The sequence below is a fragment of the Oreochromis niloticus genome, linkage group LG7 (assembly GCF_001858045.2).
Source record: "Oreochromis niloticus isolate F11D_XX linkage group LG7, O_niloticus_UMD_NMBU, whole genome shotgun sequence".
Taxonomy (NCBI): domain Eukaryota; kingdom Metazoa; phylum Chordata; class Actinopteri; order Cichliformes; family Cichlidae; genus Oreochromis; species Oreochromis niloticus.
In genome coordinates, this window is record NC_031972.2 from 12666305 (window position 1) to 12690364 (window position 24060).

General features: G+C 40.2%; 1 protein-coding gene across 2 annotated transcripts in view; it reads right to left on the reverse strand.

Annotated features, from left to right (window-relative positions):
* lhfpl2a (LHFPL tetraspan subfamily member 2a) overlaps positions 1–20691 on the reverse strand; it is a 37541-nt gene extending 16850 nt beyond the window's left edge. The window contains exons 1-2 of one of the 2 annotated variants that reach the window (XM_013277546.3): positions 20453–20691; positions 6476–6563 (exon numbers count right to left, since the gene is read on the reverse strand). The gene's annotated coding sequence lies outside the window, so the exon portion shown is untranslated. Of the gene's footprint in view, positions 1–6475; positions 6564–15101; positions 15250–20452 lie in introns of those variants that run through there. The other variant, XM_025909050.1, reaches the window with a different exon arrangement.
* Positions 20692–24060: the final 3369 nt, after the last annotated feature.

Sequence of the window (24060 nt, forward strand, 5' to 3'; positions counted from 1 at the left end):
TCTCATCACTTTACAGTTTTAACTCACACTCACTATGAGAAAAGTCTCAAATCCAAATGTGTTCTGTCTGCTTGGACTCACAAAGTGAATAATAGTAGATAATGAAGCGTTTAGCCACATGTTTCATTCTAGAGCGGGTGGAAAGTGAACAAAGAGCAAAAAGAAATATACACTCTTCTTACATCCATCCAGTGACCAGAAACACAACACTGAACATGAAACAGCTGTGTAGTGTTATAACGTGTCAGTGCTTCTTCTGCTGACCCCAAGTAGCCCAATAAACAAAATAAATGAGTAAAAATCTGCAAGCTTTTGGATTTGAAACCAAGTTTGGGAGTGCTTTATATATTCCAGCTGACTGTGACAGACTGAATGGTGACATATCTTGTGAGCCATGGCAAAATGTGGTTCCTGAAACAGCTACTATGGCAGGCGCCACTATAAAGGTGCCTGGTGTACTTATGGAGAACTCTATTGTTTATCCACCTGAAGCATGTTCTGATTTTATACACTTACATTAATAATGATAAAAAACAAACAAACAACTTATTAACATGACTGTGCATGCACTTGTGACCTGAATACTCAGGTGCGCCCAAGCCCCAGTTCGAATCAGGAAGGAACTGATTTCATAGTAGAGAAACCAAATGCTTTATTTGGGCTTGTGTCAATGCATGCTTCCCGGACATGCCTCAGATATCTCATTGAGGTTTTATCTCCACATGTTTTCAATCTGAGCTCTGCCTGCACATGTTATGTCACTCCAGCGTCCAGCCACCCTGAAGAGGCTGCCCCGAGTTTGCTTTTAAGAACTGCGGTGGAAAGAGATGGCATTAGAGGAGAGACATATGGAAAGAGTTGGAAGCAACGGATGGACAGATGGAATATTTGGCTCTGATGAGAGCCTATGGAGTTTCCAGTTGGGGGAAAAAAACAGCTTACTGAGTGCTGAAATCAGATGCAGTTTGCTAGACAAAAATCTCTAGAGCACTAAACAAACACCCAGACAAAAACAGAGCATCTTGCACATGATGGTGGCACATGGAAGAAAATGTTATCCCCTTCCTGTTTTAATCACCTTCCTCAGTTATCCAAAAAAAGCACCTCAGGATCATCAGTGTAGTCTAAAAGCAGCTCAGGGGTGACAAATGTATGTAGGGAGACTGCACTGATGTACATTTGCTTCTGCGGAATCAGAGAAGCCTGAGCTGAGTTTGAATCCCACAGAGGGAGCCGCTATGACCATCTGCCACTTCAAGGCCACTGCTGCTTGAGGCCCATCAGCAGGCACATGGAGACAGATGTTTGACGCGCACACACAGGGGACGAGGTCCACATCTACTGAAATAACATTCTGGGCAGAGCTGTACGGTGTCAGCTGAAGAATATTGATTCTTTAGTTAAAAAAACAAGAAGGCATTAACTTTCTTAACAGGTCAGCAAATATCAAGCAGCAGACTGACTGAGTTCATCACAATTTTTTTTAAATTAGGATCTTAGTACTGCATTTCTTTATTCTATGCTATAGATACACTTTGATCACAATTTTTGGGTAAATGTAGCCTGCGCCATCTCATTTCATGTTAAGGAATGCCAAACATGACGGAAGCAATGAAAGGAGTGCGTTTTCACTGACACTGGCTCCATGTTTTTAAAGCACATCGTCACTCACAACCTCAACGTCTTATTCACACATTTGACAGCGATCCATTTATCTAATGCGACAGCTGAGGTCAGGAGACAGATAAATCTCCCCAGCGAGATCACACCACTCGTTTTTATCCATTCTGCTCTCGTCAGCGGTGCTTTTACTTCCCCGCATCTTAGCGTGGGAGTGTTATCTCTGCAGCATATTTGCTATTTTATCAACTTTCTCGGGAGTACCGCTGGAGCAAAAACACACATGTGTGTTGGAGGTGAGGAAATCCCAACACTGAGGTCTAGAGGAAGTAAGACGGGAGTGTGGGAAAGAAAGAAGGAGGGAAAAAGAATAATGGTGGTACGGTTTACAGAAGCCACAGCTAGTGGTCAGCAGGGAGCACACCTGTGAGAGGTGTGGCGTTATAACACGTCCACCACAGAACAGAACAGCAGTACCTTTTTTTTTTAACACAAAGAATATCATAAAATACCAGCAGTTCACACATTGACGTTTGGATCTAAACATGCACACCTCTGTTTGATCTCTGCACATGCGGTCACCATTTCGCCCCAGAAACATCTGTTTATGCAATCTTGACTGACTCTGTATCACTGCTGAGGTGGAGCCAGAGTGATTCTTGTAGAAGTGACAAAGTCATTCTTCAGCTCCGCCTCTGTGGAGGAAGCCAGAGGTCAACAATCCCTCATCTTCTCATATTGACCATAACACAAGCGGCGTACAGTTAGCCCGCGCCATGAGGGTTAAGAGGGTGAAGGAAAACAACGACCATCTGACATATCACAGCTTGGCGTCAAAGTGGGTGGCAGACCGGATCGCCAAAGAAGAGGAGGGGTTAGAGATTATTCTCTCTGCCTGCCACAGAAGACAGTTTTTTTTTTCTTCTTGGCTCTGCTCTGACTCCAGATTGCTATATCTTAGCAGTTAAGAAGCTGAGAATAAGTGGCTGAGGAGTCTCCTATCCAACTACTAACCAGGCATGACCCTCCTTAGCTTCAGAGATCAGACAAAATGTGGTATGGCTGCAAGTTTCTCACCAAAACTCTCTATAGCAGACAGTAAGAAAAAATTATTTATCAGGTAATTTCAGAGTCAAAAGCTCCAGTTTGGTGACTCCAGTTAGTGGAGGTAAGGCCTACGTAACAACAGCTGGCTACAGCTGCTTCTACCAGGGCATGCTATGCCAGCTATGCCCCTAACTCCAGTACCCACACTGATATATTTTTAAAAAAAATAAATAAATAAAAAAGGTGGAAACTATCCATAGAGACCAAATCTGTTTTTTTGCACCAGGTTGTAAACTGACTTATTAATAGTCCAGCGTTTTTTAACACAGCTTTCTACAGTGTTTCACTCAGTTTTGGAGTCAGCCACAAATGGCTATGAACTGTGGTTTTTGGCACTTCCACAACAGCACCACTTTTTCATCTCCAGAGTTTCTAGCTTAGCCATCTCATATGTTTTGTTGTGCTACTAGCATTACTCGGGAGTGCTACTGTAATCACATTCACTAAATTACTAAATCAGTAATGTAATATGTTATTATGCTAAATTCAGTTCAAGTTATGTTGTTACTTGACAAAGCTTAATTATCTGTGCAGATAGACAGAAAAATAGAAAAAAATCATACAATCAACTCATTTTACAGAGTAATGAGAAAGTATTGTAATGAGTAATGTAACAAATTACTTTCTCTGTCAAGTAATGAATAATGTCTAATACGTTTAGTACTTGTAATAGTCCTTTTTTGGCTTCAAGAGTGTTGCTATAACCTGTGGAGATGAACTGTAATACAGCTGAGAATCAGCTAGATTCAATTCAAAACTGTTATATAGCAAACCTGGAGGAAATAAACCAGGATTGTAAGTTATCCTTTACTGATAGCCATTCAGTGTTAGTGCGGCGAAAAATGAAAATATTCCACTAAGAGAAAATACCACTTTAAGAAATTAGGGGCCACATTCTTCACACCTATTTCCTCTGACTGCTGATGGACTTGAGAGCCCCGAGGAGTCACCAGCACTCCTGTTTCCCCACTGTTAAGAGAGCTGCAGCGTTTGGGCCCCTCAGGCTTAACACTGTCTCCATTGTGCTTAACCATTTCTAGCCCCACCTTAGCTCTGAAAACTGCCCGGGGGTCCAAAAACGCAGGGGGTCGTGGTGGGAGGAAAAGTCCTTCCACTTCAAATCCTATTTTCTCCCCCAGACTCAGGAAATCAGTCACTGTGCTAAGCTGGGTCGACGCCATTTGTCCCTCCTTCTAGAAAGGGCCAAAAGCATTGTTCTCACTGTGTTTTGGGCTCGGGATGAGTGCAGTTTAATCCTAACTTCCCTGTGGCGCTGACCTGCTACTCCCAGCTGAGTTTCCCACTATAGCACAGAGTAACAAAAACTCCCCCTGCAAACTGAGACTGCTCTACCTGCTTTATCCAAACACCCCTGGGGGACAGAGCCATGGCTGTTGAGGGCACTTAACCTGATACTCTGCTCAAAATCAAAAGTAAGCACTACCAAGGAATGCTGGCACCAGACTCTCACTTGAGTTTGGGATAATAAAAGTGTCAAGTGATATCATCCCCCACTTTCAGGCCCTTGGGAAAACACAGCATGTGTAGGAGGTGAGTAGATGAGGGACGGAGACAAATGAGGAGATGCTGAGAACAAAAAGAAGAGGTGGGAAATGAAGAAGCGTGTTGCTATTGTCAGACTGGTTTCGGGGGAGGAAAGCGAGATGTGTAGGTGCTTTCACTTGCGGACAAAGAGATGAGTGTTGAAAAGTCATGCTTTTCTTATGAAAACCAAGCAAAAACCCTGTCCTTGTCAGATTGTACCACTGTTGCATCCCGCAGACACAATAGATAAAAATCTGTCTAAATTAGAACTGACATGTGAAGATAAAAACCATCATGCTTCATACTTGAAGAATAACGACCTCAGACGTCCTTATTTAAAATGAAATTTAACTGAAAAAATATGAGTGGAAATAAAAGCTTTCAGATTGAATTATGACTGATTCAGTTAAACTGGATGTGTTTAAAACAGAGCATGAAGACAAATGAGGTTCAGTCAAAACAAGTATGAGATAACAGGAAGTGAGTGCTTGACACAAAGTCTCCCTATTTTAAGAGCAAAGTGACAAACACTTTTTTCTGTTTATTGTGTTAGTTGGGGCTTTCCCCTTTGAAATGACCTTCACAGGTGGTCCCCTGCACAATATCTCTGACTCCATTGTTTTCCTCCATATTGGAAAAACACGCTTCTCCATCCTGACACCCCCCAACTTCCTTACTTCATCCAGAAAAACATATACCAAACAGATTTTAAGAGTCAGCATGACAGACAATGAAAAGACTAAGTGAAGCTGCTGAAGATGCTGTTCTGCCCTCAGTTAAATTAAAGTTCATGGTTCATAAATCTCTGGGGTCACAAGACGATTCGCGGTGAAGCAAAGACGAAGAAAAAAGAAAGTCATACACTGAATCACATTTGTTGAATGTGCAGCTGAATTAACAGCCTTGCATTGGTGTCGGTTTGCGTAGGTCTCTGGCTGCACAGAGACGAGGATTCTACTGGTACCGGCACAACAGTTTCCACGTCCATGAGTACATGAGGATCTGACACAGATTTTGTTGTCAGTGTGGGAACATGCAGTTTCTGTGCAGATACCTATCTGCATGCCCTGTTGCAGCACAGACACAACAATACAAGTGCACCAGCTACCTACGCTACCTCAGAGCGGATTCAATAAGGACCAGTAAAAAGCACAATATGAGCAGCGATTCATATTGTTGTTCAAAGCAGACTTACTGTGAGCTACGACATTGTGAAGTGGTGGTAAGCACTCCAGTAGAAACCAAATCAACCTTGTTTTATTTGCAGTGTCACAAAAAACTCTCCTCGACCAACAATCTAAACAAATTGGAACAGCGACATTTCTGATTGGTGGAGGTCGCTGTTACCATGGAAAGTCTTAAACCCACATATCAGGTTGCTTGTTGAGCAAGAAACTTCAGAAACTATTAAAGCAGTGATTGCAGTCAGGAACAAAGTACTGCCCTGCCATATCAATAAGTAGACTATACTGTTGCTTGAGGCTATTATTATACAACACTACAATAATGAAAAGGATTAAACTTGAGAAGGTTTGAAGCTGTTGGCTGTGGAATCTGGGATCCGTCACTATTAAACTGAGTTATGCATGCAGTCATGTAGTTTTGCCTTTTTGGCATTTTTTCTCCAGTTTCCTTTTTTTTTTTTAAACCAAATTAAATCTTTTTATGGTCCCAGTTAACATTGTAGGTGGTTGGCTCGGTTCAATGCAATAGGAAATTCATTACCAAAATTGAAGGCCTTAAAAAAAGTGGGCAGCCACTGTTGATCTCTGTAACTGTAGCCATAAATTGAAGCCATTTTCATGTCAATATATTACTGAAATGTTACCAAAGATAATACATGTTTGTTTGTTTTTGAATGTCATTTACAGTAGAGAAGAGTAGGCATATTGCTGACTTTTAACACCAGCAAAATGATCAGCTTAGGTGTTGCAATGAAACTTTTAAGCATCCATTAAAATTGGGATTTACAAGATTTACCTAACACTTGCCTGGGACAATAGGACCATGGGAACAGTTTGTGTTTCCACTGGAAACAGAAAGGTGCCAGGAACTGCAATAATATCATGACAAGAAAAGCAGGAAATCATGCTTCTGTTTGTTTTGTTTTGCTCCAGAGGAAAGGCTTTATATTTACAGTTGACCAAAGAGCACAGATGAAATGAAAGGAAAAACACACGTAACAAGAAACGACAATACCGACCTCCTGTGCGGGACCCGGCAGTGGATGCAGAGGCAAAATCTCTTCGGTGAAATCCAGACGTAAGGCTCTTCTCTCAAATCGTCACAACCTGTAGAGAGCAAGAACGAAGCAGTGATGAGTCCAAATCACAAAAACACACCATCTCCAGAGGGCTACAGTTCAGTCATTGTTGGCTCCCCAACAATAATGAGCATCCTTTTCTCATTGCTCACTGGTATTTTCCATTTAAACCCAAGACTAAGGAGCAACTGCACCTGGAGAAACTCTTAAACTGGTTCACATGTTCATAAAAAAAGAGAAGTGGTGCATACGTCTGCAGCCTCATTTGGGTCTCAGTAGCAAAGTTGCATAATGTTTACAACCACAGTGCTCTGTGTGCATCAAAGAAATTACAATATCATCTGTCCAAATGTTAGGTTTGCAGTACAAACCTACTGATATTAAAGCAGGACTCCAACTATTGAATCACTACCTCAGTTCAGGAAAACTTTAAACCAACATCAACCCAGTGTTTGACTGCTCTGCTTGTGTTTTTCATGTTTCCATCCTGACCGTGCCTGCTTGCTTCTATTCATATTCAAAAGTTGAAACACCTGTATTTTTTACAACATTTTTACTTTAGCTACACGCAGTGCGTCTGTTCTGTCATCTAGCTCAATTCAGAGTCCTTACAATGGTCACATTTGGTCACTGAATCTTTGAATAATTATCTTATGTCGGACTTTTTTCTCATAGAAGTTAACATTGCACTAATGTTGTGTTTATTGTTCTGTCAATATTAGCTCAAATGACTATATATTATATATATATAAGCTCTTTATGACAGGGATCATAAAGGGATGGACATGGTCAGCACTAATAATCAGGTAGGCATGGTGTGGTGTTTAAACAATGCTTAGTTTGGACTGCAGGGCCCAAAGTGTGCCAAAAAAAAATATGGTGGTCCCAGCAGCAGCCTGAGCTGTTGATACAGGGCGTGATGGATCCATGGTTTCAAGTTGTTAATGCCAAATTCTGACCCTATAATCTAAAAGTCACAGCAGAAACCCACTCATGAGTAAAAGAAGAGCTAATAAAAAATTAATACTAAATCATTACATTATCAGTTGATACAAGGAGAAAGCAAGTAATCACTTTGGAGCTAAAAAAAAGCAGCACCGCTGACAGTGATTAAACATGTTCCAGCTGTCAGCAGTACATACAGCTTTCTCTACCCTCTTCATACTGACGGCAGACACACTCTACAGGCTGCAGATAATTGACTAACGGCAGTCTCCCTTCCCTTTTACTCCGTGATGTTGGGGCCTTTTAATGGTTACTGTCCAGAGATAGCAGCACTCAGATAAGTTAATGATCAGGTCACTACTCTGACATAACAAGACTGCACAGAAACACCAACACAGGATAAGTGAAACAGATTAGGTGATGATAACAGGTCACCAAACACAGAGACTGTCTCAAAAGGAAGCCATAGTTTTTGGTTTGTTTGTTTGTTTGTTTGTGTGTGTGCAGATGGCAGAATGATAGAAGATTGTGATGGTAAAGGATACCTTTTCTCTGTCAGCATTGGATTGACAATGCTCTTAATCAAACAGTGGAGACAGAGACCACCTACAGTTTGATGAATTCCAAGATGATTACATGCAGTTTCTTTGGGATCCACTGTCAGCAATTCAAATTCAATTCAAATTATTTATCCACAATCTCTCTTTCATGATGTTTTTGCTTCCAGACTGACCAAGCAGCAAACTCCAAAGCTGAAAGGTGGGGGTTCCTGGGACACTAGGGACACTTTAAAAAACAGTTCTAACCTCTATGGATAGATTCACCCTTCATAACAATTCATAACAACTCTAAAGTGAGAGAATTGTTCTTATACAATTGTTCTTGTAGGGGCGTGTCCACTTTGATTGATAGGTGTGAAGAGATATGCAACTAGGGCCAATTGGTGGCTGCTAGGCCCTCTTTCCACTAACTGGAGTTACTGAACTCGACAAGCTCATCATGCTTGTGCTGTTGGTGCTGTTTCTTTAATTATGTACACTTCATCATGTCTTAAACTTTCGTCTCTGTTACACCAGATTTTCCAGTAAAACCAGTAAAATAATCCAATACTATCCAATCAGTTTACTTCCAGTACTCTCCATAATCCATCTCATTTCTTTTGTACCTGAGAAAACATCCATTTCGCTGGGCTTGCTCTGTAGCCTGACCGATGGGGACAAAAAAGCACTGATGAAATGTCTTGATGCATTCTCAATCATCCAGGAAAGTAAATCTCCAAAAGTTGAATCTGTTCATCTGGACAACGCTGTGATTGCAGCCATTCCCCAACTCTCTGTGAATGGTACTCATGGCCATTGATCAGTGTTCTTTGATCAGTGGGTTTTGGTCAGTGATTGTTGATCAATGGTCATGGGAATTTGCATAATTATGATTAAGGAACTGACCTCATAGCCCATTGTTCCTTCAGTGGGCTGGTTTCAGTCATTATGCAAATGTACTGTTTATAAGGTTTGGGGAAACCTGCAGTCAGCTGAGACTGAAGAAGTCACTTGGATGAGTGACGAAACGTTTCTCCCACAAAACGCTACGTCCAGATGAACAGATTCAACTTTTGGACACTGATGAAATATTTTGTAAAAATTCTACAACATTTTGATAAGCTACAAGGTACACAAAAAATTATCTTTAATAAACTAATATGCTTGCATTTCCTTTAGCCATTGAAAGCAACAGCTGTGGCTAAAAGAGAGATTTCGAGATTTCAACACAAATACAATCAAATAAGATCTAATCGACACTAGCATCGACTTTATGAACAGTGGGAAAACAAGCAGTATCCTGCCACAAAAACTTGGCGTAAGCTTGAAATAATACAAGACACACACAGCAGCTTCTCTGGGATCACTGGGACTTACACAAATAAACCACAGGCCAGTAGGCTTCTCAGTCAATGATATTCCCCCGAGCTAAGTTCAATTTTTCGCAGAGAGTCAAAACTGAAAAAGCACTTGCTATGACTTAATTATATCCTTTGGCTGTGATTTTGGATGAATTTAGAATCAATATGGTGGCTGGAAAACAGGAAGAACAACTTTACAGAAAAGTGCCCTGAAATACATAATAACAGATAAGGAAAAGACTTCAGATTGATGTTCTGAATTCAGTTTTGTCCTTGGGGGAAACTCAACAGTGTGAATTATTTTCCAAATTGCACAGCTGAGGGGATTTTCCCCAAGTGTTACAGACCAACTACTATTTTTACCCCTCTAAAGCATTGCCAACAAATGCCCCAACACACATTTAACCTAATACCTCTTAGGTGAGGTGAGCTAGATGTCGGTGTTTGGAGCTCAGCTGTTGAATCCTTCCAGACTAGAGGGCAGGCTATTATGTGGGAACCATAGGCAATTTCACTGCAGCCAGGCCCGCCACAAAAGGGTCTTTCTTATAGCATTTAAGAGCTTTGGGAACAGGGGAGCTGAAAGGATGGGACAAAAGAGGTTTGCCATTTTCCAATGGAATAGATTTTTTTTAGATGATTTTTTCTTTTTGCACAGACTCCGATGAGAAGATCAGTGCACCCGTATTTGCAAAATCAGAAAAAAAAGAACCAACTGCTTCTTAGATTCTCTTAACATCAAGATTGAAAACAGCGAAAACTGTGCACTGCATGCTAAGTTAACATCCAGTTAGCTATAGCTTCACATCAGGTATGGAACCACTTTTATTGGTCCAGTGTAATTATTACTTAAATGTTTCTGTAGCTGCACATGCAGGAGCCAAGTTGGATGCTATTTGATGTAAATCATACGTTACTCTCCATCAAGGCTGTGACACACCAAGCACTGATACTGTATTTGGCAGTGAGGATCAAAATCAGAAGGATCTTTCATTACCATTTCCATCTGTTTTATATTTATTTGTCCCATCCTCGTCTTTTCTTCACTCTCTGGGTCTGCGGGCAGTAATGAGAGGCATGTGAGGCTAAGCAGAGAGCATTCTCATTAAAAATAAGCAGCTCGGTAGCCCCATCCCTCAGGCTAACAAACACATACAACACAGGTGTCAGGAAGCAGCCAGCACCCTGAACCCAATTCACTCTCTGAACAGTAATCACTGTAATGCGCTGCAAACTGCAAAGCTATTATGAGCAATCGCTGAAGCGCGTCAGTGAGTAAATATTTAAAGAGTGCTGAAGATCAGGCACTAGAGCAGATTTTTCTGGAACTCAAAGCTGCAACTCACCTTTGTGGTCTGAAAGGTCAACTTCAAAGGCATGAACAGTGGGAAATATTTGCTATTGTAAACCCAGCGGGAACATGTGTTTGCAGAGTTTACAGAAACACAATAGATATTGTCAGTGTACACTAGGTTATATAAGCCCTCTATCTTAAGACCGGAGCTGAATGGGCATTACAGCTGCTCTCTGTTCATACAATACAAAACAGACTTGACCAACTATGACCTCATCATAGCAGACAGCAGCCAGTGTGTATGTGTGTGAGACTGGAACATTTTTATATGACTATCAAACTGCTGCTGCATCAGCACCACAGAAACCGCTCAGTGGCAGCACAGTGCATTCAGTATTGTGCTTATGGGACAAGCGCACTAATGCTATTCACTAGTGCTAAAATCAAATACAAGTGGCAGCTGACAGTGAGACTTTATTTGGTTATGCAAAATGTATGAAAAGTGCAAAAAAAAGTAACACACAAACACACAAAATAAGCCATTACTGTTGCAGAGAATAATGAGTGTTGCTTGTTCCTGCACAGCTGTCTTACATTTACTGTAGCGCTGAAACAGAAGGGCTTTGAAAGCCTCACCAGGAGATCTTCAAGCAGCGACAAGAAAAAACACAAAAAAACATTGGGTTGCTGGTGCCTGTGGAGCTTGCTTGATATTGTTTCACTTCAATTCAGTTTTATATAGTGCAAAATCACAACAGTCACGTCAAGATGCTTTATATTGTAGGGTAAAGACCCTGCAATAATACAGAGAAAACTGCAACAATTCGACAACCCCTCTATGATCAAGGACTTGGTGACAGTGGGAAGGAAAAACCCCTTTGAGAAACAGGCTAATATAGGGGCAGCCATCTGCCGTGACTGCTTGGGGATGAGGGGATCCACTGACGGCAACAGGAAGACAGAAACAGAGACCATTAGGTGTCCCCTACACATCTCAGTGAACGTTGCCTAGCAGATAACCTTGTCTGATCAGTCTAGTCATTAAGTACCCAATTAATCACTTATTGTATGACAGAGATAGAAAAGCACTAACTCCACAATTGATTTGACCACAACTGTTAATCATATATTCAGTTAGTTATTAATAGCTAACTAATTAAGTTAGCATTTGCCCTGTTGAAAATGAGCCATGTCATGTGCACCCAGGCATTCACACTGAGGTAATCAGATAATTAGTTAGGCATGCTAACTGTAACTTTGTCCATGGTGTTTTTCTGAAACATTCAAAAACACAATTAAAAATCCGAACATTTACTCTCAGAATTCTTCACAATAATTATAAAGACACGGAAATTGATCCTTTTCAGTGACATCATGCTAGTATCTCCTTTAGCCCCCACTTCCTTTCGATGCAAGCATACACCCTTTCCATTCAACAAAAAAATCCTCAACGCTGCAGCACAAGCTGAACCGCTATGAGAGCGCTCAGTGTGTAAAGTAAAAACACAAGGTGTGTTTTACTCCCTTAGGCACACACTGATTACACACTCTGCACTAATGCAATGATTATCCATACTCGATCCAATTTCCTCATGTCCTTGTGTGTGTGTGCCTATGCAGATGCATGTATGCATGTGTGTCCTGCCTGTAAACCACAGACCGCACAGAGCACACAGAGATGATGTCACCTTACAGTGATTAGTGTGTTAGAGCAACGTGGAACATAACAGATGGCTGCAGCTGCACCAGTTTCATAAAAACAAGAGAAATTGAATCAAAGAGAAAGAAGAGATTTCAAAATGTTTTAAGTTTATGTGTGTGTGTGTGTGTGTGTGTGTGTGTGTGTGTGTGTGTGTGTGTGTGTGTTGCCTTTGTTCAAATCCGATGAAGTCATCGACCTCTCCCTAATAACAGAAGACAGGTGTATTAAGTGCTCTCCTAATGTGGATAGGAGGGTAATTTCTCTGGACTGGATGAGAGCCAAGTCTCTCCCAGACACGATGACAGATATAATGGGCAAAAGAGTTTCACATGAGTTCACACACACACTCATTCCCCTCCTGCCCTCATCTGTATATGCACTGCAGCCTGGCTAATGTTTGCCAGATTCTGTTATCATGTCTGGAAAACCAAGCTCTTCTCTGTCTCCCTGGTGAATCCCTGAGCCTGAGGTGATAAAGATTCCCACTGAGCACCACAGGCCATCGACCACCAGGAATCTGATGGCTCTGCAGTGAGAAAAGCTTAACGGTTTCTTCAACGTGCCTAATGATCCAGAGAAGAGGATAAGATCTGGTTAAGTGCATGTCTGCCCTTAAACTGTCAACAACAATCTTAAATTGCTGTTAAGGGGCCTTCATTTACATTTCAGGTGGCTTTTAAAAAGGTCAGATCACAGTTATTTATACTGTTATTTACCTCTAGTGGTACGTAGTGCGATGAAGACAGTTCAGCTATGTGTCGATGTTGCATAAGTGCAATTTTTCTCCTTGTTGGAATTGAGTAAAGTCAACCCATCATTGCCCTGGTGCTATATTGAGCCAAAACTGTGTTTATAGAAGTGTATGGATTCTGATAATGGACCTCACTGTGTAAATCCACTGGAGCTAAGGTCAGGAAGTTGAATCTGCACGCTCGGTTTGCCAGTACACACAAGCAGTCTATTGATCAGTTCCCGCAGATTGTCACCTGAATATTTTGTTACACCACATGAGCCCTGGGAAGCCCTAAACGTTCAAAAGTATACAAGCTGTTTTTAAATTCATCTTGGTGTGGAAATGATCACCTCTCTATGGGCATTTTTTTAGTCAAGCTGTAGATGGACAGATGAATGGTCAGAGGTCAGAGGCAGCTTTTCAAAAAGCGATACCCCTCTGAGTAAGTGATCTGTGGGGCAACTAGTGGTTTCATTAGTGGGTATAACAAGAACATTCCAGTTAATTGTGCAATTCTTTTTCTTACTATCTTTATGCTTACTCTTTGTACTCTTTTGTTTAATATCTTTGTTTTCTCTGAAATATATGTCCTTTATGACTTGTCTGTGCTTCCAACTCCTATTATTAAAGTCTTCTGTTATCCACTTTGTCATGCCTTTGTTTACCCTCTCCACACAGAGAGCCAAGACACAATCCCTGCCGTCTTAAGCTGGCAAATACCACTTAGCTGTGCAGGACCGCCCCAAATGACAAGAGCAAACAAAGAAATGCCTCATTCTCCACATTCTTTTTGCTTTCTCCAAAGCAAATATGCACATTTCATAAAGGTGTTGGAGTAAAAGCAAAGGTAAATTAAATAAGTCAAATTAAATAAGTCAAATTTACCAAAGTCCTGCAACTGCATAAATGTTTACTTATGACTTAACACACAGCGAGAGATGACACCAACTTCAGCCCAAACTGTGTTGGTCTTGATTTAACTAGACATACAGTATGTAGCTGCTAATTATACATATGATCATATTAAACAGGATCCATCTAATAATGAGCCTGCAGCTTGGAAATCTGTCCTGTCTCCAAATCAGTTTAGCCTAGTCATGTCAGCTCAGTATATATGCCAGAGGTTTGGTCTTTATTTAAGTCCTTATTTAAGCTATAGCCTTGACAGTATCTTTCTTAAATAGATAAGCCCTACAAAAAGAAACAGTAATAGATGTTTTTTTTATTTATTTAGAGAGCATATGTTTTTGCAATACCATTAAGAAGGGATTATGCTTGGTTGCAAACACCATGGGCAAATAGTCCTTCCAGTTATGCTTCTCTAAAGTCCACTTAATGTGCCTGAAGGACATATGCAGAGTTCGAGTAGTGCAGTTAAGTGTTTCTGCATCACAAAAAATTCATACGCATACAGTTGGACCAAGTGGGGCCTAGCATATTTGTATGCATGGAAGCAACAACTCTTTTAGATAGATGTATGTGTAGTAACAAGGTTCAATGGGTTTATAAGAAATGTATATGCTTAAATTATACACTTAAAAGATAAAATACACATTATATACAATCTTTTAAATATTTTTTCCCCTGAGACACCAACTTGTTAGCCGTCCCGAAAGCAAAAAACACTACAGCAAAATAATGACTGTTCAGTGTTCATCTGCTTCATAAGCTGAAACCATTAGCATGTCTGGCTAAATAGCTTAAAATCAAATACAGGCATATCTTTTTGGCTGCTGCAACAACAAATTATAATACTTAAACAACACCTCTATAATCCTGTTTTTTTAACATTTTAACATTTCCTATTATTTACAAAAAATATACAGAATATTATGCAAAACTGCAGTTTTTCCAGTTACACATTCTACAGTCTATTCCTATTGTTAGCTAGCCAAATTTAGCATAGCATTGAAACACTTCATGTTAGCTTAAAAACACTGCTTACTGTACTATTACAAATTCAAATAATTAGGATATGGTAAAATAACTCACCACCTGTAAAATGTTCCTGTTGTAGAAAAGTGGCAGAAGATATGTTGTACAAGCCACTTAAGATTATTTCCCCAGAAAAAATTAATTAAATTATCTACAATAGCTACAATAGCACACACATTGTACTTTACGCTAGTGACTGTGACTTATTTTGCAGTGGATTTAGATATTTACTCCACTGAAGCATCAAAAGTATTACATACCCAAATATTTGTTTTACTTTGTTTTACATTTCTATGGGGTAAAAAAAGGTAAAATATACTATTCTAAAACTTGTATATAAGTTAAGCAACCAAATATGTCAACGTCTTTTCCTAACGTACTCGGGATAAACACATGACCGTTTCTTTCTTTACTCATCTTCTGCATGCCTAAAATAGCATTAGTCTTTATATATGACTAGTTCAGCTGGAAATGTAAAAGGCAATTATTAGCTAGTAACTGACAACTAGTGTAATTTGTAACAGTTGCCATTTGAGCTTTTTACTTGTTGGGGACAAGTACAAAGCATTTCTGTGTTCAATCAAAGACCCACTGTTTAAAAAAATATTACTCAGAAATTCAAGCAACTTGCCGTAAACTGAAATAAAGCGTGACTTGCATAGCAACAGTTCCAAAGGGGGCAAACAGCAATTTACTGCTAATACAGTCAGTAACATGAACAGAATTAGCTCAAACCAGTGACCTGCCTTACTTTTAGAATGACTCATCTCAATTCAAAGTAGGTGTGCCAAGGCAGAATGCAGCCAGAGGGTGTTACAGCCATTGGACTTGCTTTGCTCTGGACCAGCGTACAGTGGCGATAATGACCAGTGACAGCCTGCCAGTCCAAACCAAAGTAAGGTTTCCATAGTGCTGCTGAAACCTTGACTCAAACAGAGAAAATCAGATGTGTGGTTTTGAGAAAAGTTGGCTCAGACCAGCTGGAGGATCCTTCAGCTGTTCTGGGATTTAGCAATGAATGTGAGTGAAAATGAAAGGATTCTTGACCAGACTAGTATGAAAGAAAAAGCGGGGGAATTTACTAGCAGTATTCCCCAATATTTATCAACATTAAACAAGTGGAAGAACTACAGTAATGTGGATGAAAATTCCTCCCAAAACTGAAACAGACTGACAATAATTCGTTTTTCAGTGACAATGACTTTGTCGTCATTGCTGATCTTCTGTTATACTGTGTGAACTAGAAACACAAACACACACGCATACGCAATACACAATGTAGACTAATCTTGTTCACACAAAACGTGTTCCATGTCCACAGCCAAGCTGAACACAAACCATCTTATCGCACAACGCACACAGACTGCCTATTGTGGGAGGTTATACCCTTTTATCATTAGCATACAGCTGTCAGACCAAGTCCCAGGGTGACTCCAGTTCCAGCCTAATCAATATTTAAGCATGTCTCATACAACATTTGCCAGCAAAGAGCAACGATGGATGGCATGGACGAAAACAGGAGACACAAACTGATGTTAATGTTGAGTAGAAACAGTGCAATTTAATGAGCCTGCAGTTGCTCAGGGACTAGATGAAGTGCTGCAGGCCAAGCAGCTGCAAAACCCTCCGCCTGTCTGTCGTCCATTCCCCTGAGACTGACCCCCAGCTCGTTACAAAGGGACAAAACCCACTGCAGATTCTTTCTCCTCATTTTACCCAACACCCCTCCGCCTCAACCCCCACCAACTCCTCCTTCCTCTACTAGTCATTTCTTTGGACAGGTCTTTATTTCCAGTGTAGGATGAGGGATTTCTTATTGTGACCCCACCATGCTGATTTCCCAGTAAACAGGAGAGCTGCTGGAAGCATAGGTACCCCCAGGAGTGACTCATCTCCAGGAACAATGTGGGGGTATGAAGGACAGAAAGAGTCAGAGGAAAAAAGAATTCACATTTAGGTGAATCTTCTTGGGTGTGCTTAGGTTTTAGTGACAGAGCTTGGATCATCAGATGGTGAGCAGCAGGCTTGATGCAGACATCCATGCGAGTGACAGTTTCTTAATACCATGCTAGTGAACTATAATGCACCAACTGTGCATGCCTCCTTTTAGGCGGCCTTCTCATGGACTTCAAAGAAGTATAAGAGGAACAACCACCAGCCTTAGTGTTTGCACACCCCACTCAAGGAATCTGAGGAGGTAGGTGGGGTGGAGAGGGCACAAACACAGGTGACTTTCAACCATGAGACTGGAGTTTGACTCATAAAGAGGACCGTTTGTAAATGTCACTTTCCCTCACTGTTTTCTTACTTTGGTCAGTTTTGGGAATGTCAGTTAGGAAAGTCATAGTTAGGTTTAAAAGCTCTGACAACATTAAAGACGCATTAGGAAAGGTCAGTCTTGTAGATTACCACAGTGCCCTTCTGAAGTTGTGTTTACAAATCAGAAGACAGGACAAGGAACCACAGTTCATTAGCTGTTAAATAAGGGTTGTCTAAAAGTTAAGGGCTGCAATGCACACATGAAAACAGCATTAAAGATGGCTTTCAAGCATGAAAAGTAAAGCCAACAAGAAAGTGCCTTAAATGTGCATTCTTTCCAGTGGCCACCAGGGCATAAACTGATTAGCTAACAACTTTAGCTTTACAAGCTAGCCTATGAATAAATTTTGCTCACAAAATCAGGTTTCACCAAGAAGGTGGCAGGGAAAAGCGGTCAGTTCAAGGTTTCAAAACAGGACTTCACTTAAGCTACATCCATCTTTTAGCCAACAACACTGTTTTAGCTGTCAGTATCAGACCAGATTACACCATTAATGATGGTAGTTTAGGAAGTAGCTGGTACTGAAGTTCATTAATCAATTAAAAAGTGAAAGCACTAAGACGGACAGCGGGGGAAAATATGTGATCACATGACAAAGTGTTCTTAGATGCTTTTGTTTCAGATTGTGAAAGACAGTTCTGCTAGCACTGATCAAGCAGCCTGTCTCTGAGGCCACGCTATGAAAAAAATCAACAAAAGTCAGACTCGCGGCTGCTTTCAATTCAAACTCTTTTTAGAAGCCTGGAATGGAAACAGTATAACGTAATGTGACCCACTTTGGGTTTGTCAAGATTTTAAGACTGTCTTCCTCACATTACGTCAACTTTATAAGCAAATAAACAAACTTTAGTGTAACAAGAGGCATATTAAATAAAACCTGTGATGTTTGGTTTCATAGAGCACTTCCTCCTGGATGCTCCTGTTGAAAGTTTTACTGGCCACACTTGCAGACACAAAGGAATACAATTGGTGGTGGTGGAGTGGGGGGACAAAAAAAGAATAAAAGAGAGCACAGATTGTGAAGAACAGATGTGTGAGCGAATGATCTAACGTACATGTGCAGCAGTTACAGTAGTCCGAGGAAGTACCATGCAAATAAACTGGTCTCGTTATCTCGGCCATCTACACTGGAGGATATCCACAGCAGGCCTCTGCTGGAACAAACTGTATTCCAGATGTTAATCCCAGCCTGCTGGAGTCATCTGGTTTAACCTTTGACACGGGAGCAGCCGTTCAATTAGTGGATTTCACACTCTGGTCATGGTGACACTATGGTCCTGGCTTTGGTTTCAAGCGAACACTGATAGAGCCCTGGTCTGATTTCCATCAGCAGACTACTCGGCAATATTTACTCTGACAGTATTTATTTAGGATCCAAATGCACAGAGAAGATGTAGATCAAAATCCTCTACTGAAAATAGCCCTCATTCCAGGAGAAATATACTGACCAATCCCATAAACTGCAGCCAGAATCCTGGATTAATGACAAAGGCACTACCATCAAAGCTCAGAGAGGCACGAAAGGCAGATGATGTGGTCTGCGTAAATGGCTTAGCAGTTAAAACTCTTGTTTTATGTTTTCGTATTGTGCATTAAAAAGCATCGCCAACTGCATCATCTGCATCGGCGGGAGAAAGGAGGCAGGCAGTGTCCTTTTTTTCCATGCTTTGAAAGTTTACCATTTAGTCTAGGAAAGGAGAGGGAAAAAAAGAAACATTAAAGAACTTTTCCAAAGTATCTGCGCTGCCAGGCAGTCAAAGGAAAGAAAAAAATTGGTAGAATTTTCTTTTCTTGTGGCCTGAATGGGGGGAAAAGGAGAGTTCTGCCGGGTTGTAACGAATGAAGTTCATGCTTTTCTTTCCTTTTTTTAATGGGCCAAACACAGAGCCCTGAGGGACCACGTGTGCTGGCACATAAACTCAAACCACTGGCAAGCCCTGACAGCAGACCTCAAGCAACCACTGTCTTTAATGCTGCAGTCATTCATTCACTAAGCATCATTAAACATCTGAAGCTCAGTTGCATGCTTTTTTTTTTTTTAAAGAAAATTAGAGTGAAACGGCTCAAGCTAGTTACAGAATATAAACAAGACCTTCCCAGCTATAAAGTGACAACAATACTATGAATTAGAGCAAAAAACAACATTATTGAAATCTATTGTGTTAGCAGAGAGATCAAAAGCCAGTTGTCGCTGCTCTTTGGTTCGGTTCAGAGGTTTCAACCAGTTCTCAGGTTTACTGCTGAAACACAAGTCAACAATCTGTGTAGCACTTTGTCAAGACCGCTGACAGACTTTAGAGTTTCAATAGCGTAGCAACTTTAAACTTTCAATATGCCCACTGACACAGGAAATCGGGGCAAGAATCAGGTGTTTGGGGTTCATGACGCCTGTTGATGGGACGTTTTCATTGAAAAAATATTCATACAAATCATGCTGTGTTGCTTTAGAGCTAGATCACACAAAGATGAATCAGTTATCAACGCTTCTCAAAGGTGATTTGTTGCATATCTTTCTCTTTGACAGTAAACTGACTTGTGACTGTTGGGCAAACAAGACCAGTGTGACATTTCTCATCATCATTATCATCATCACATGACATTTTAAAGACTAGATGAGAGTTTTAAGTTTTTATGGTGGCAAACAAGGTGTAACAAAACGCCAAGAAAAGAATGGATTTTTAATTTTTAAAGCTTGAATTTGCATAAAACTACTAATGGCCGTTTTATCTAACCTTTAAAAAAAACAAAAACTCAAATTTACGCATTTTATTGTATCGCGTGCGTCATCAGCGGGTGAGACTTTTAATAAAAGGACTAAACCCAACAGACGGGTGTCACAGTGACATCATTTTGGGGTCCCAGTGCGCTTCATTACATGGCAAAGAAACCGACAACTCGGCTTTTCTGCCACGAGTTTCCCCCTCAGAGCTCCGAGTGAAATACAAAAACCAGACAAAGTCCCGTGAAAGTCACTAACGTCTGGCAGAGATTCTCCACTTTCAGGCTTGTTTCAGAAAAGAATAACCACTCCATTGTTAAGGGAAGAAAAGTACTTTTTGAAACATTCCCCCTTTGCGCACGTACTTACGTGTAAAAGCTGCAGTCTGCGCGAATATGGAGCTGTGAAATCCTCACAGTGAATGATCTCTTTTTTGTGCCTTCTTTGAAGTTTGTGCAGGTTTTGGCTCGACTATCTGTTTCGATTCGAGTTTGATTTTCTCCCTCACAGACTATTCATCCTCCTCCACGTTTTCACCGCAGAAGAATGAATGGCTCCCTGCGTCCGACCCTCTATCCAGACAGGACTGCTGTTAGGATGGATGGGAGTGACTGCTCCGCTAGAGCCCGCCCCAAACCCACCAGTTACTGCCTCTCTGCAACTCTCAGCGGACTCTTGAAAACTGATGATAATTTTTAATTGTATTAAATGTCGTCTGTGTCACTAGTATATTGCTGGATTTGGTGTATTTTCATTTTTTTTCACCAACTAATTGAAAAACTGGAGAGAAAAAAAATCTATAAAAAGATTAAATCTGCAGTACCGTATACACTGTATTAATTAATAAGTATTAATATCAGAAAAAAAATTGACTTTTTCTTCACTCGGGGATAGTATATCAGCCTGTAAGCACCAGGCACACTCACAAAATATTTCTGCCCAAAATGTTGATTTTAGCTAATTTAACTATATGTAAATTTTTCCATGTTTTGTTACATATGTACAATGTAAAATGTTACATTTAATGAAATTTTGTCAAATGAAATGTACGTGATTGGTTTCATTTAGTTTATATCGAATACATTTTCCTAAAACATGAAGTATTTGAATAAATGAACCTTTCAGTTTTATATGTTTCAGTTGCAATTTAGTCAAAATTATTGCATCATGTTTACTGAGGGTGAAAAATCTTGTTTATGAGTAAAGAAGTTTTTAACCATTATGTTTTAAGTAATTTAAAGTAGTCCTGATATGTGTTTCCTTAATTTTCTGTTATAAATATATTATTTCAGAGCTGGGTGCTAATATTAAACATTGCTGAAGTTTGAAATAATGAGGTCAGAGTATGTACCAGTAATCCCTGTGAGGCCAAACCTCAGGCAGGAAACTCTTCTGAACTCTTTTCTAAATTTGGACCTTTATGATGTCACACAGAGGCGATATTTCTAATATGGTCATTTCTAATAAGGCCTACCCACCTGCTGTTCAAAGGGGCAACTGGAGGTGTGTGTGTGTGTTGGTGGTGGGGTTGGGGGTGTAATTAGTCCCTCACTAATGTGTATCATAGTTTGTTAAGTTCTAAGAATGAACCAAACCACATTACAATGGATGACAATCTTTTTGAGATATTTTCTTTTTTTAATTTGGACCTGTTATTCCGTAAAGGTTTTTGTACCTAGTTACTTCCCTCAACTGTATATAAAAAATGTAGCTAATATGGGAATACCTTAAAGCTGCATTCTTTTAAATAACCAATAGGAGGAGACTCATGGAGTCTAAAATGAGATTTACCCCTCTGCGTTAAATCTATGCCTTAGTTATGCCATACCAGCTTACAATCATAGCCTCAATATAAAGACTCACATATGTCAAAAAAATTCCTGGAGGGAGATTCTGAAACTATTGGAATGGACATTAAGGAATGTACGAAAAGAAAAACTGACCACAAGAAACAGTGGGGATCCAGGAGGGACAAAGTCCCAGGAATTTATTTGTTTCTATCGTGGCTAGCACCACAGAAAAAACACCAGGATGCAACCACAAGGTAACGAAAATCATGCACAAGCATGAATGCTGGCGATGGCATCGGCCAATACGTGGGTTACATTGGAGGCTCTACAAAGATTTGCAGCAGTAGTCTAAGTCTGCAGTTATACTTTCCGTGTTTGTGAGTCTGTAGGAATCAGTGACATCATTTCATCATCAGACAGTGAGCGTGGGTCCATGTGGACTTACCTGCCAATTTTTTTAGAACTCTGAAGACTCGTCTATGGAGACGTTACATTACAATGTACCAACTGTGCAAGAGCTCCAGGCGGTGGACTTTATAGAAGCATAGCAGCAATCGCTTCTTGGCTGTAATTTTTTCAATCTGTCCGTGCCCGTGTCCCCAACAGAGTATAATCAAAGCTTTAGAGAAAACAACCCTTCAGCTCACTGGATTTATGATGAAACACTTTCCAGATGAGTTTATGGTTCTAATTGCAAGTCTTATAACAACACCATCTTCATTTTGTGAATTATGGTCCCTATTAAAATTAAAAGGTGGAAAGCAGGGTATTTTTTAGAGCCGGATTGCTTTGTATGTGACACAATAAATAGCCAATAACAAAGGACTCAACACCTATAAAGGATATAGCAGGCAGGCGATATTCTTTAGTCAAAAGTGAACAAGGGCATATTCAGTTACTAAGTTGCTCCTCCGTGAGGATTTAATGAAAAGTTGCAAACACCAAAGCTGACCTCCCATGACTCACTATGTAAGACATATAGGACAATATTACAGCTACATAGGGATAAAAACCATATAAACTATTTTCTCATATGAGTAACTCCACTGACCTTTATTTGTAACATAAAAGCAAAAGTCACACAAGTAAAAACTCAGTTAAGTCTAAAAAATGTGAAAGTCTTTGTCTACGTTTCTAAAAATGGAACTGTTTCCCAATTAAAATGTCCGTTTATTACACTCACTTTGTATCAACAAGCCATTCACACAGCATTACTGTGGCTACATGTCACATTCTCTCGAAATCTGAGGCTCAACCTTGTCTGGGAGGCTAACAGCTGAGTCTTAGACACATCATCAATCAATACAGAAGGGTCACATACTGAAGGTCCAACAGTCTGAAGGCTACACAGCAGCGAGCCATACTTGCAATATTTTCAGAATGGACCATCTCCAGTCTTCTATTGTTTTTATTGTCAATAGAATTATATGTTGAGTTAGTGTAAGATTGCTCAGTCCGTTCATTTAAAGAACAACAGTTTAAAACAAAAACTTTTGTATGTTTGTGTGCACTTTGCACAACAGTGAACAAGTGTGAATGCACTATTTTGAGAGTGTTGTGACTAGGAGGGGAGCAACTGGTGCCAGGACCTCAGTGCCCCCTGTATTTGTGCTTCTTGGTGAGTCAAATGAAACTGGAATAAAATGGAAACACAAGGGAAGTCCCATGACTCGATCATGGAGTTTCTGGCTACACAACTGCAGTTATTGACAATAATAACAGCCCTGATGTTATCCTTTCAGTTCCTGGGATCACTGCTACTCTGACCGACCTCTGGTTTGAAAGCCGGACTGAAAGTGCAAAAGTCCACCGTAGAAATAGTTTAACTTCTAATCTGTAATTTAATTTATCTAGTTTGATCTACAAGGTTAGCTTCTCTAAGATCTGAGTGACTTTGTACCAGGAATCCAACTGTTCATCAATGAATGCACAAGTTTAGAGCTTTAGATAAATAATGCATAATTACAGAAAGGATTTACATCATAGAATGGTTCTGTAGTAACATTCTGAGCAATTGTGTCTGTAAATTTAAATTTTAATCCATTTTTAGGTTATTTAGAGGTTTCGAGCCTCTCTGCATGTTAACACCATGTAGAGGGAAGGGTAGCCTAAAGTGCTAAGCAGAGGCAAAACAAGTGAATTACAAGTTTGTGCAAAAATACACCACACTCAACGTTGTCTCCAGTC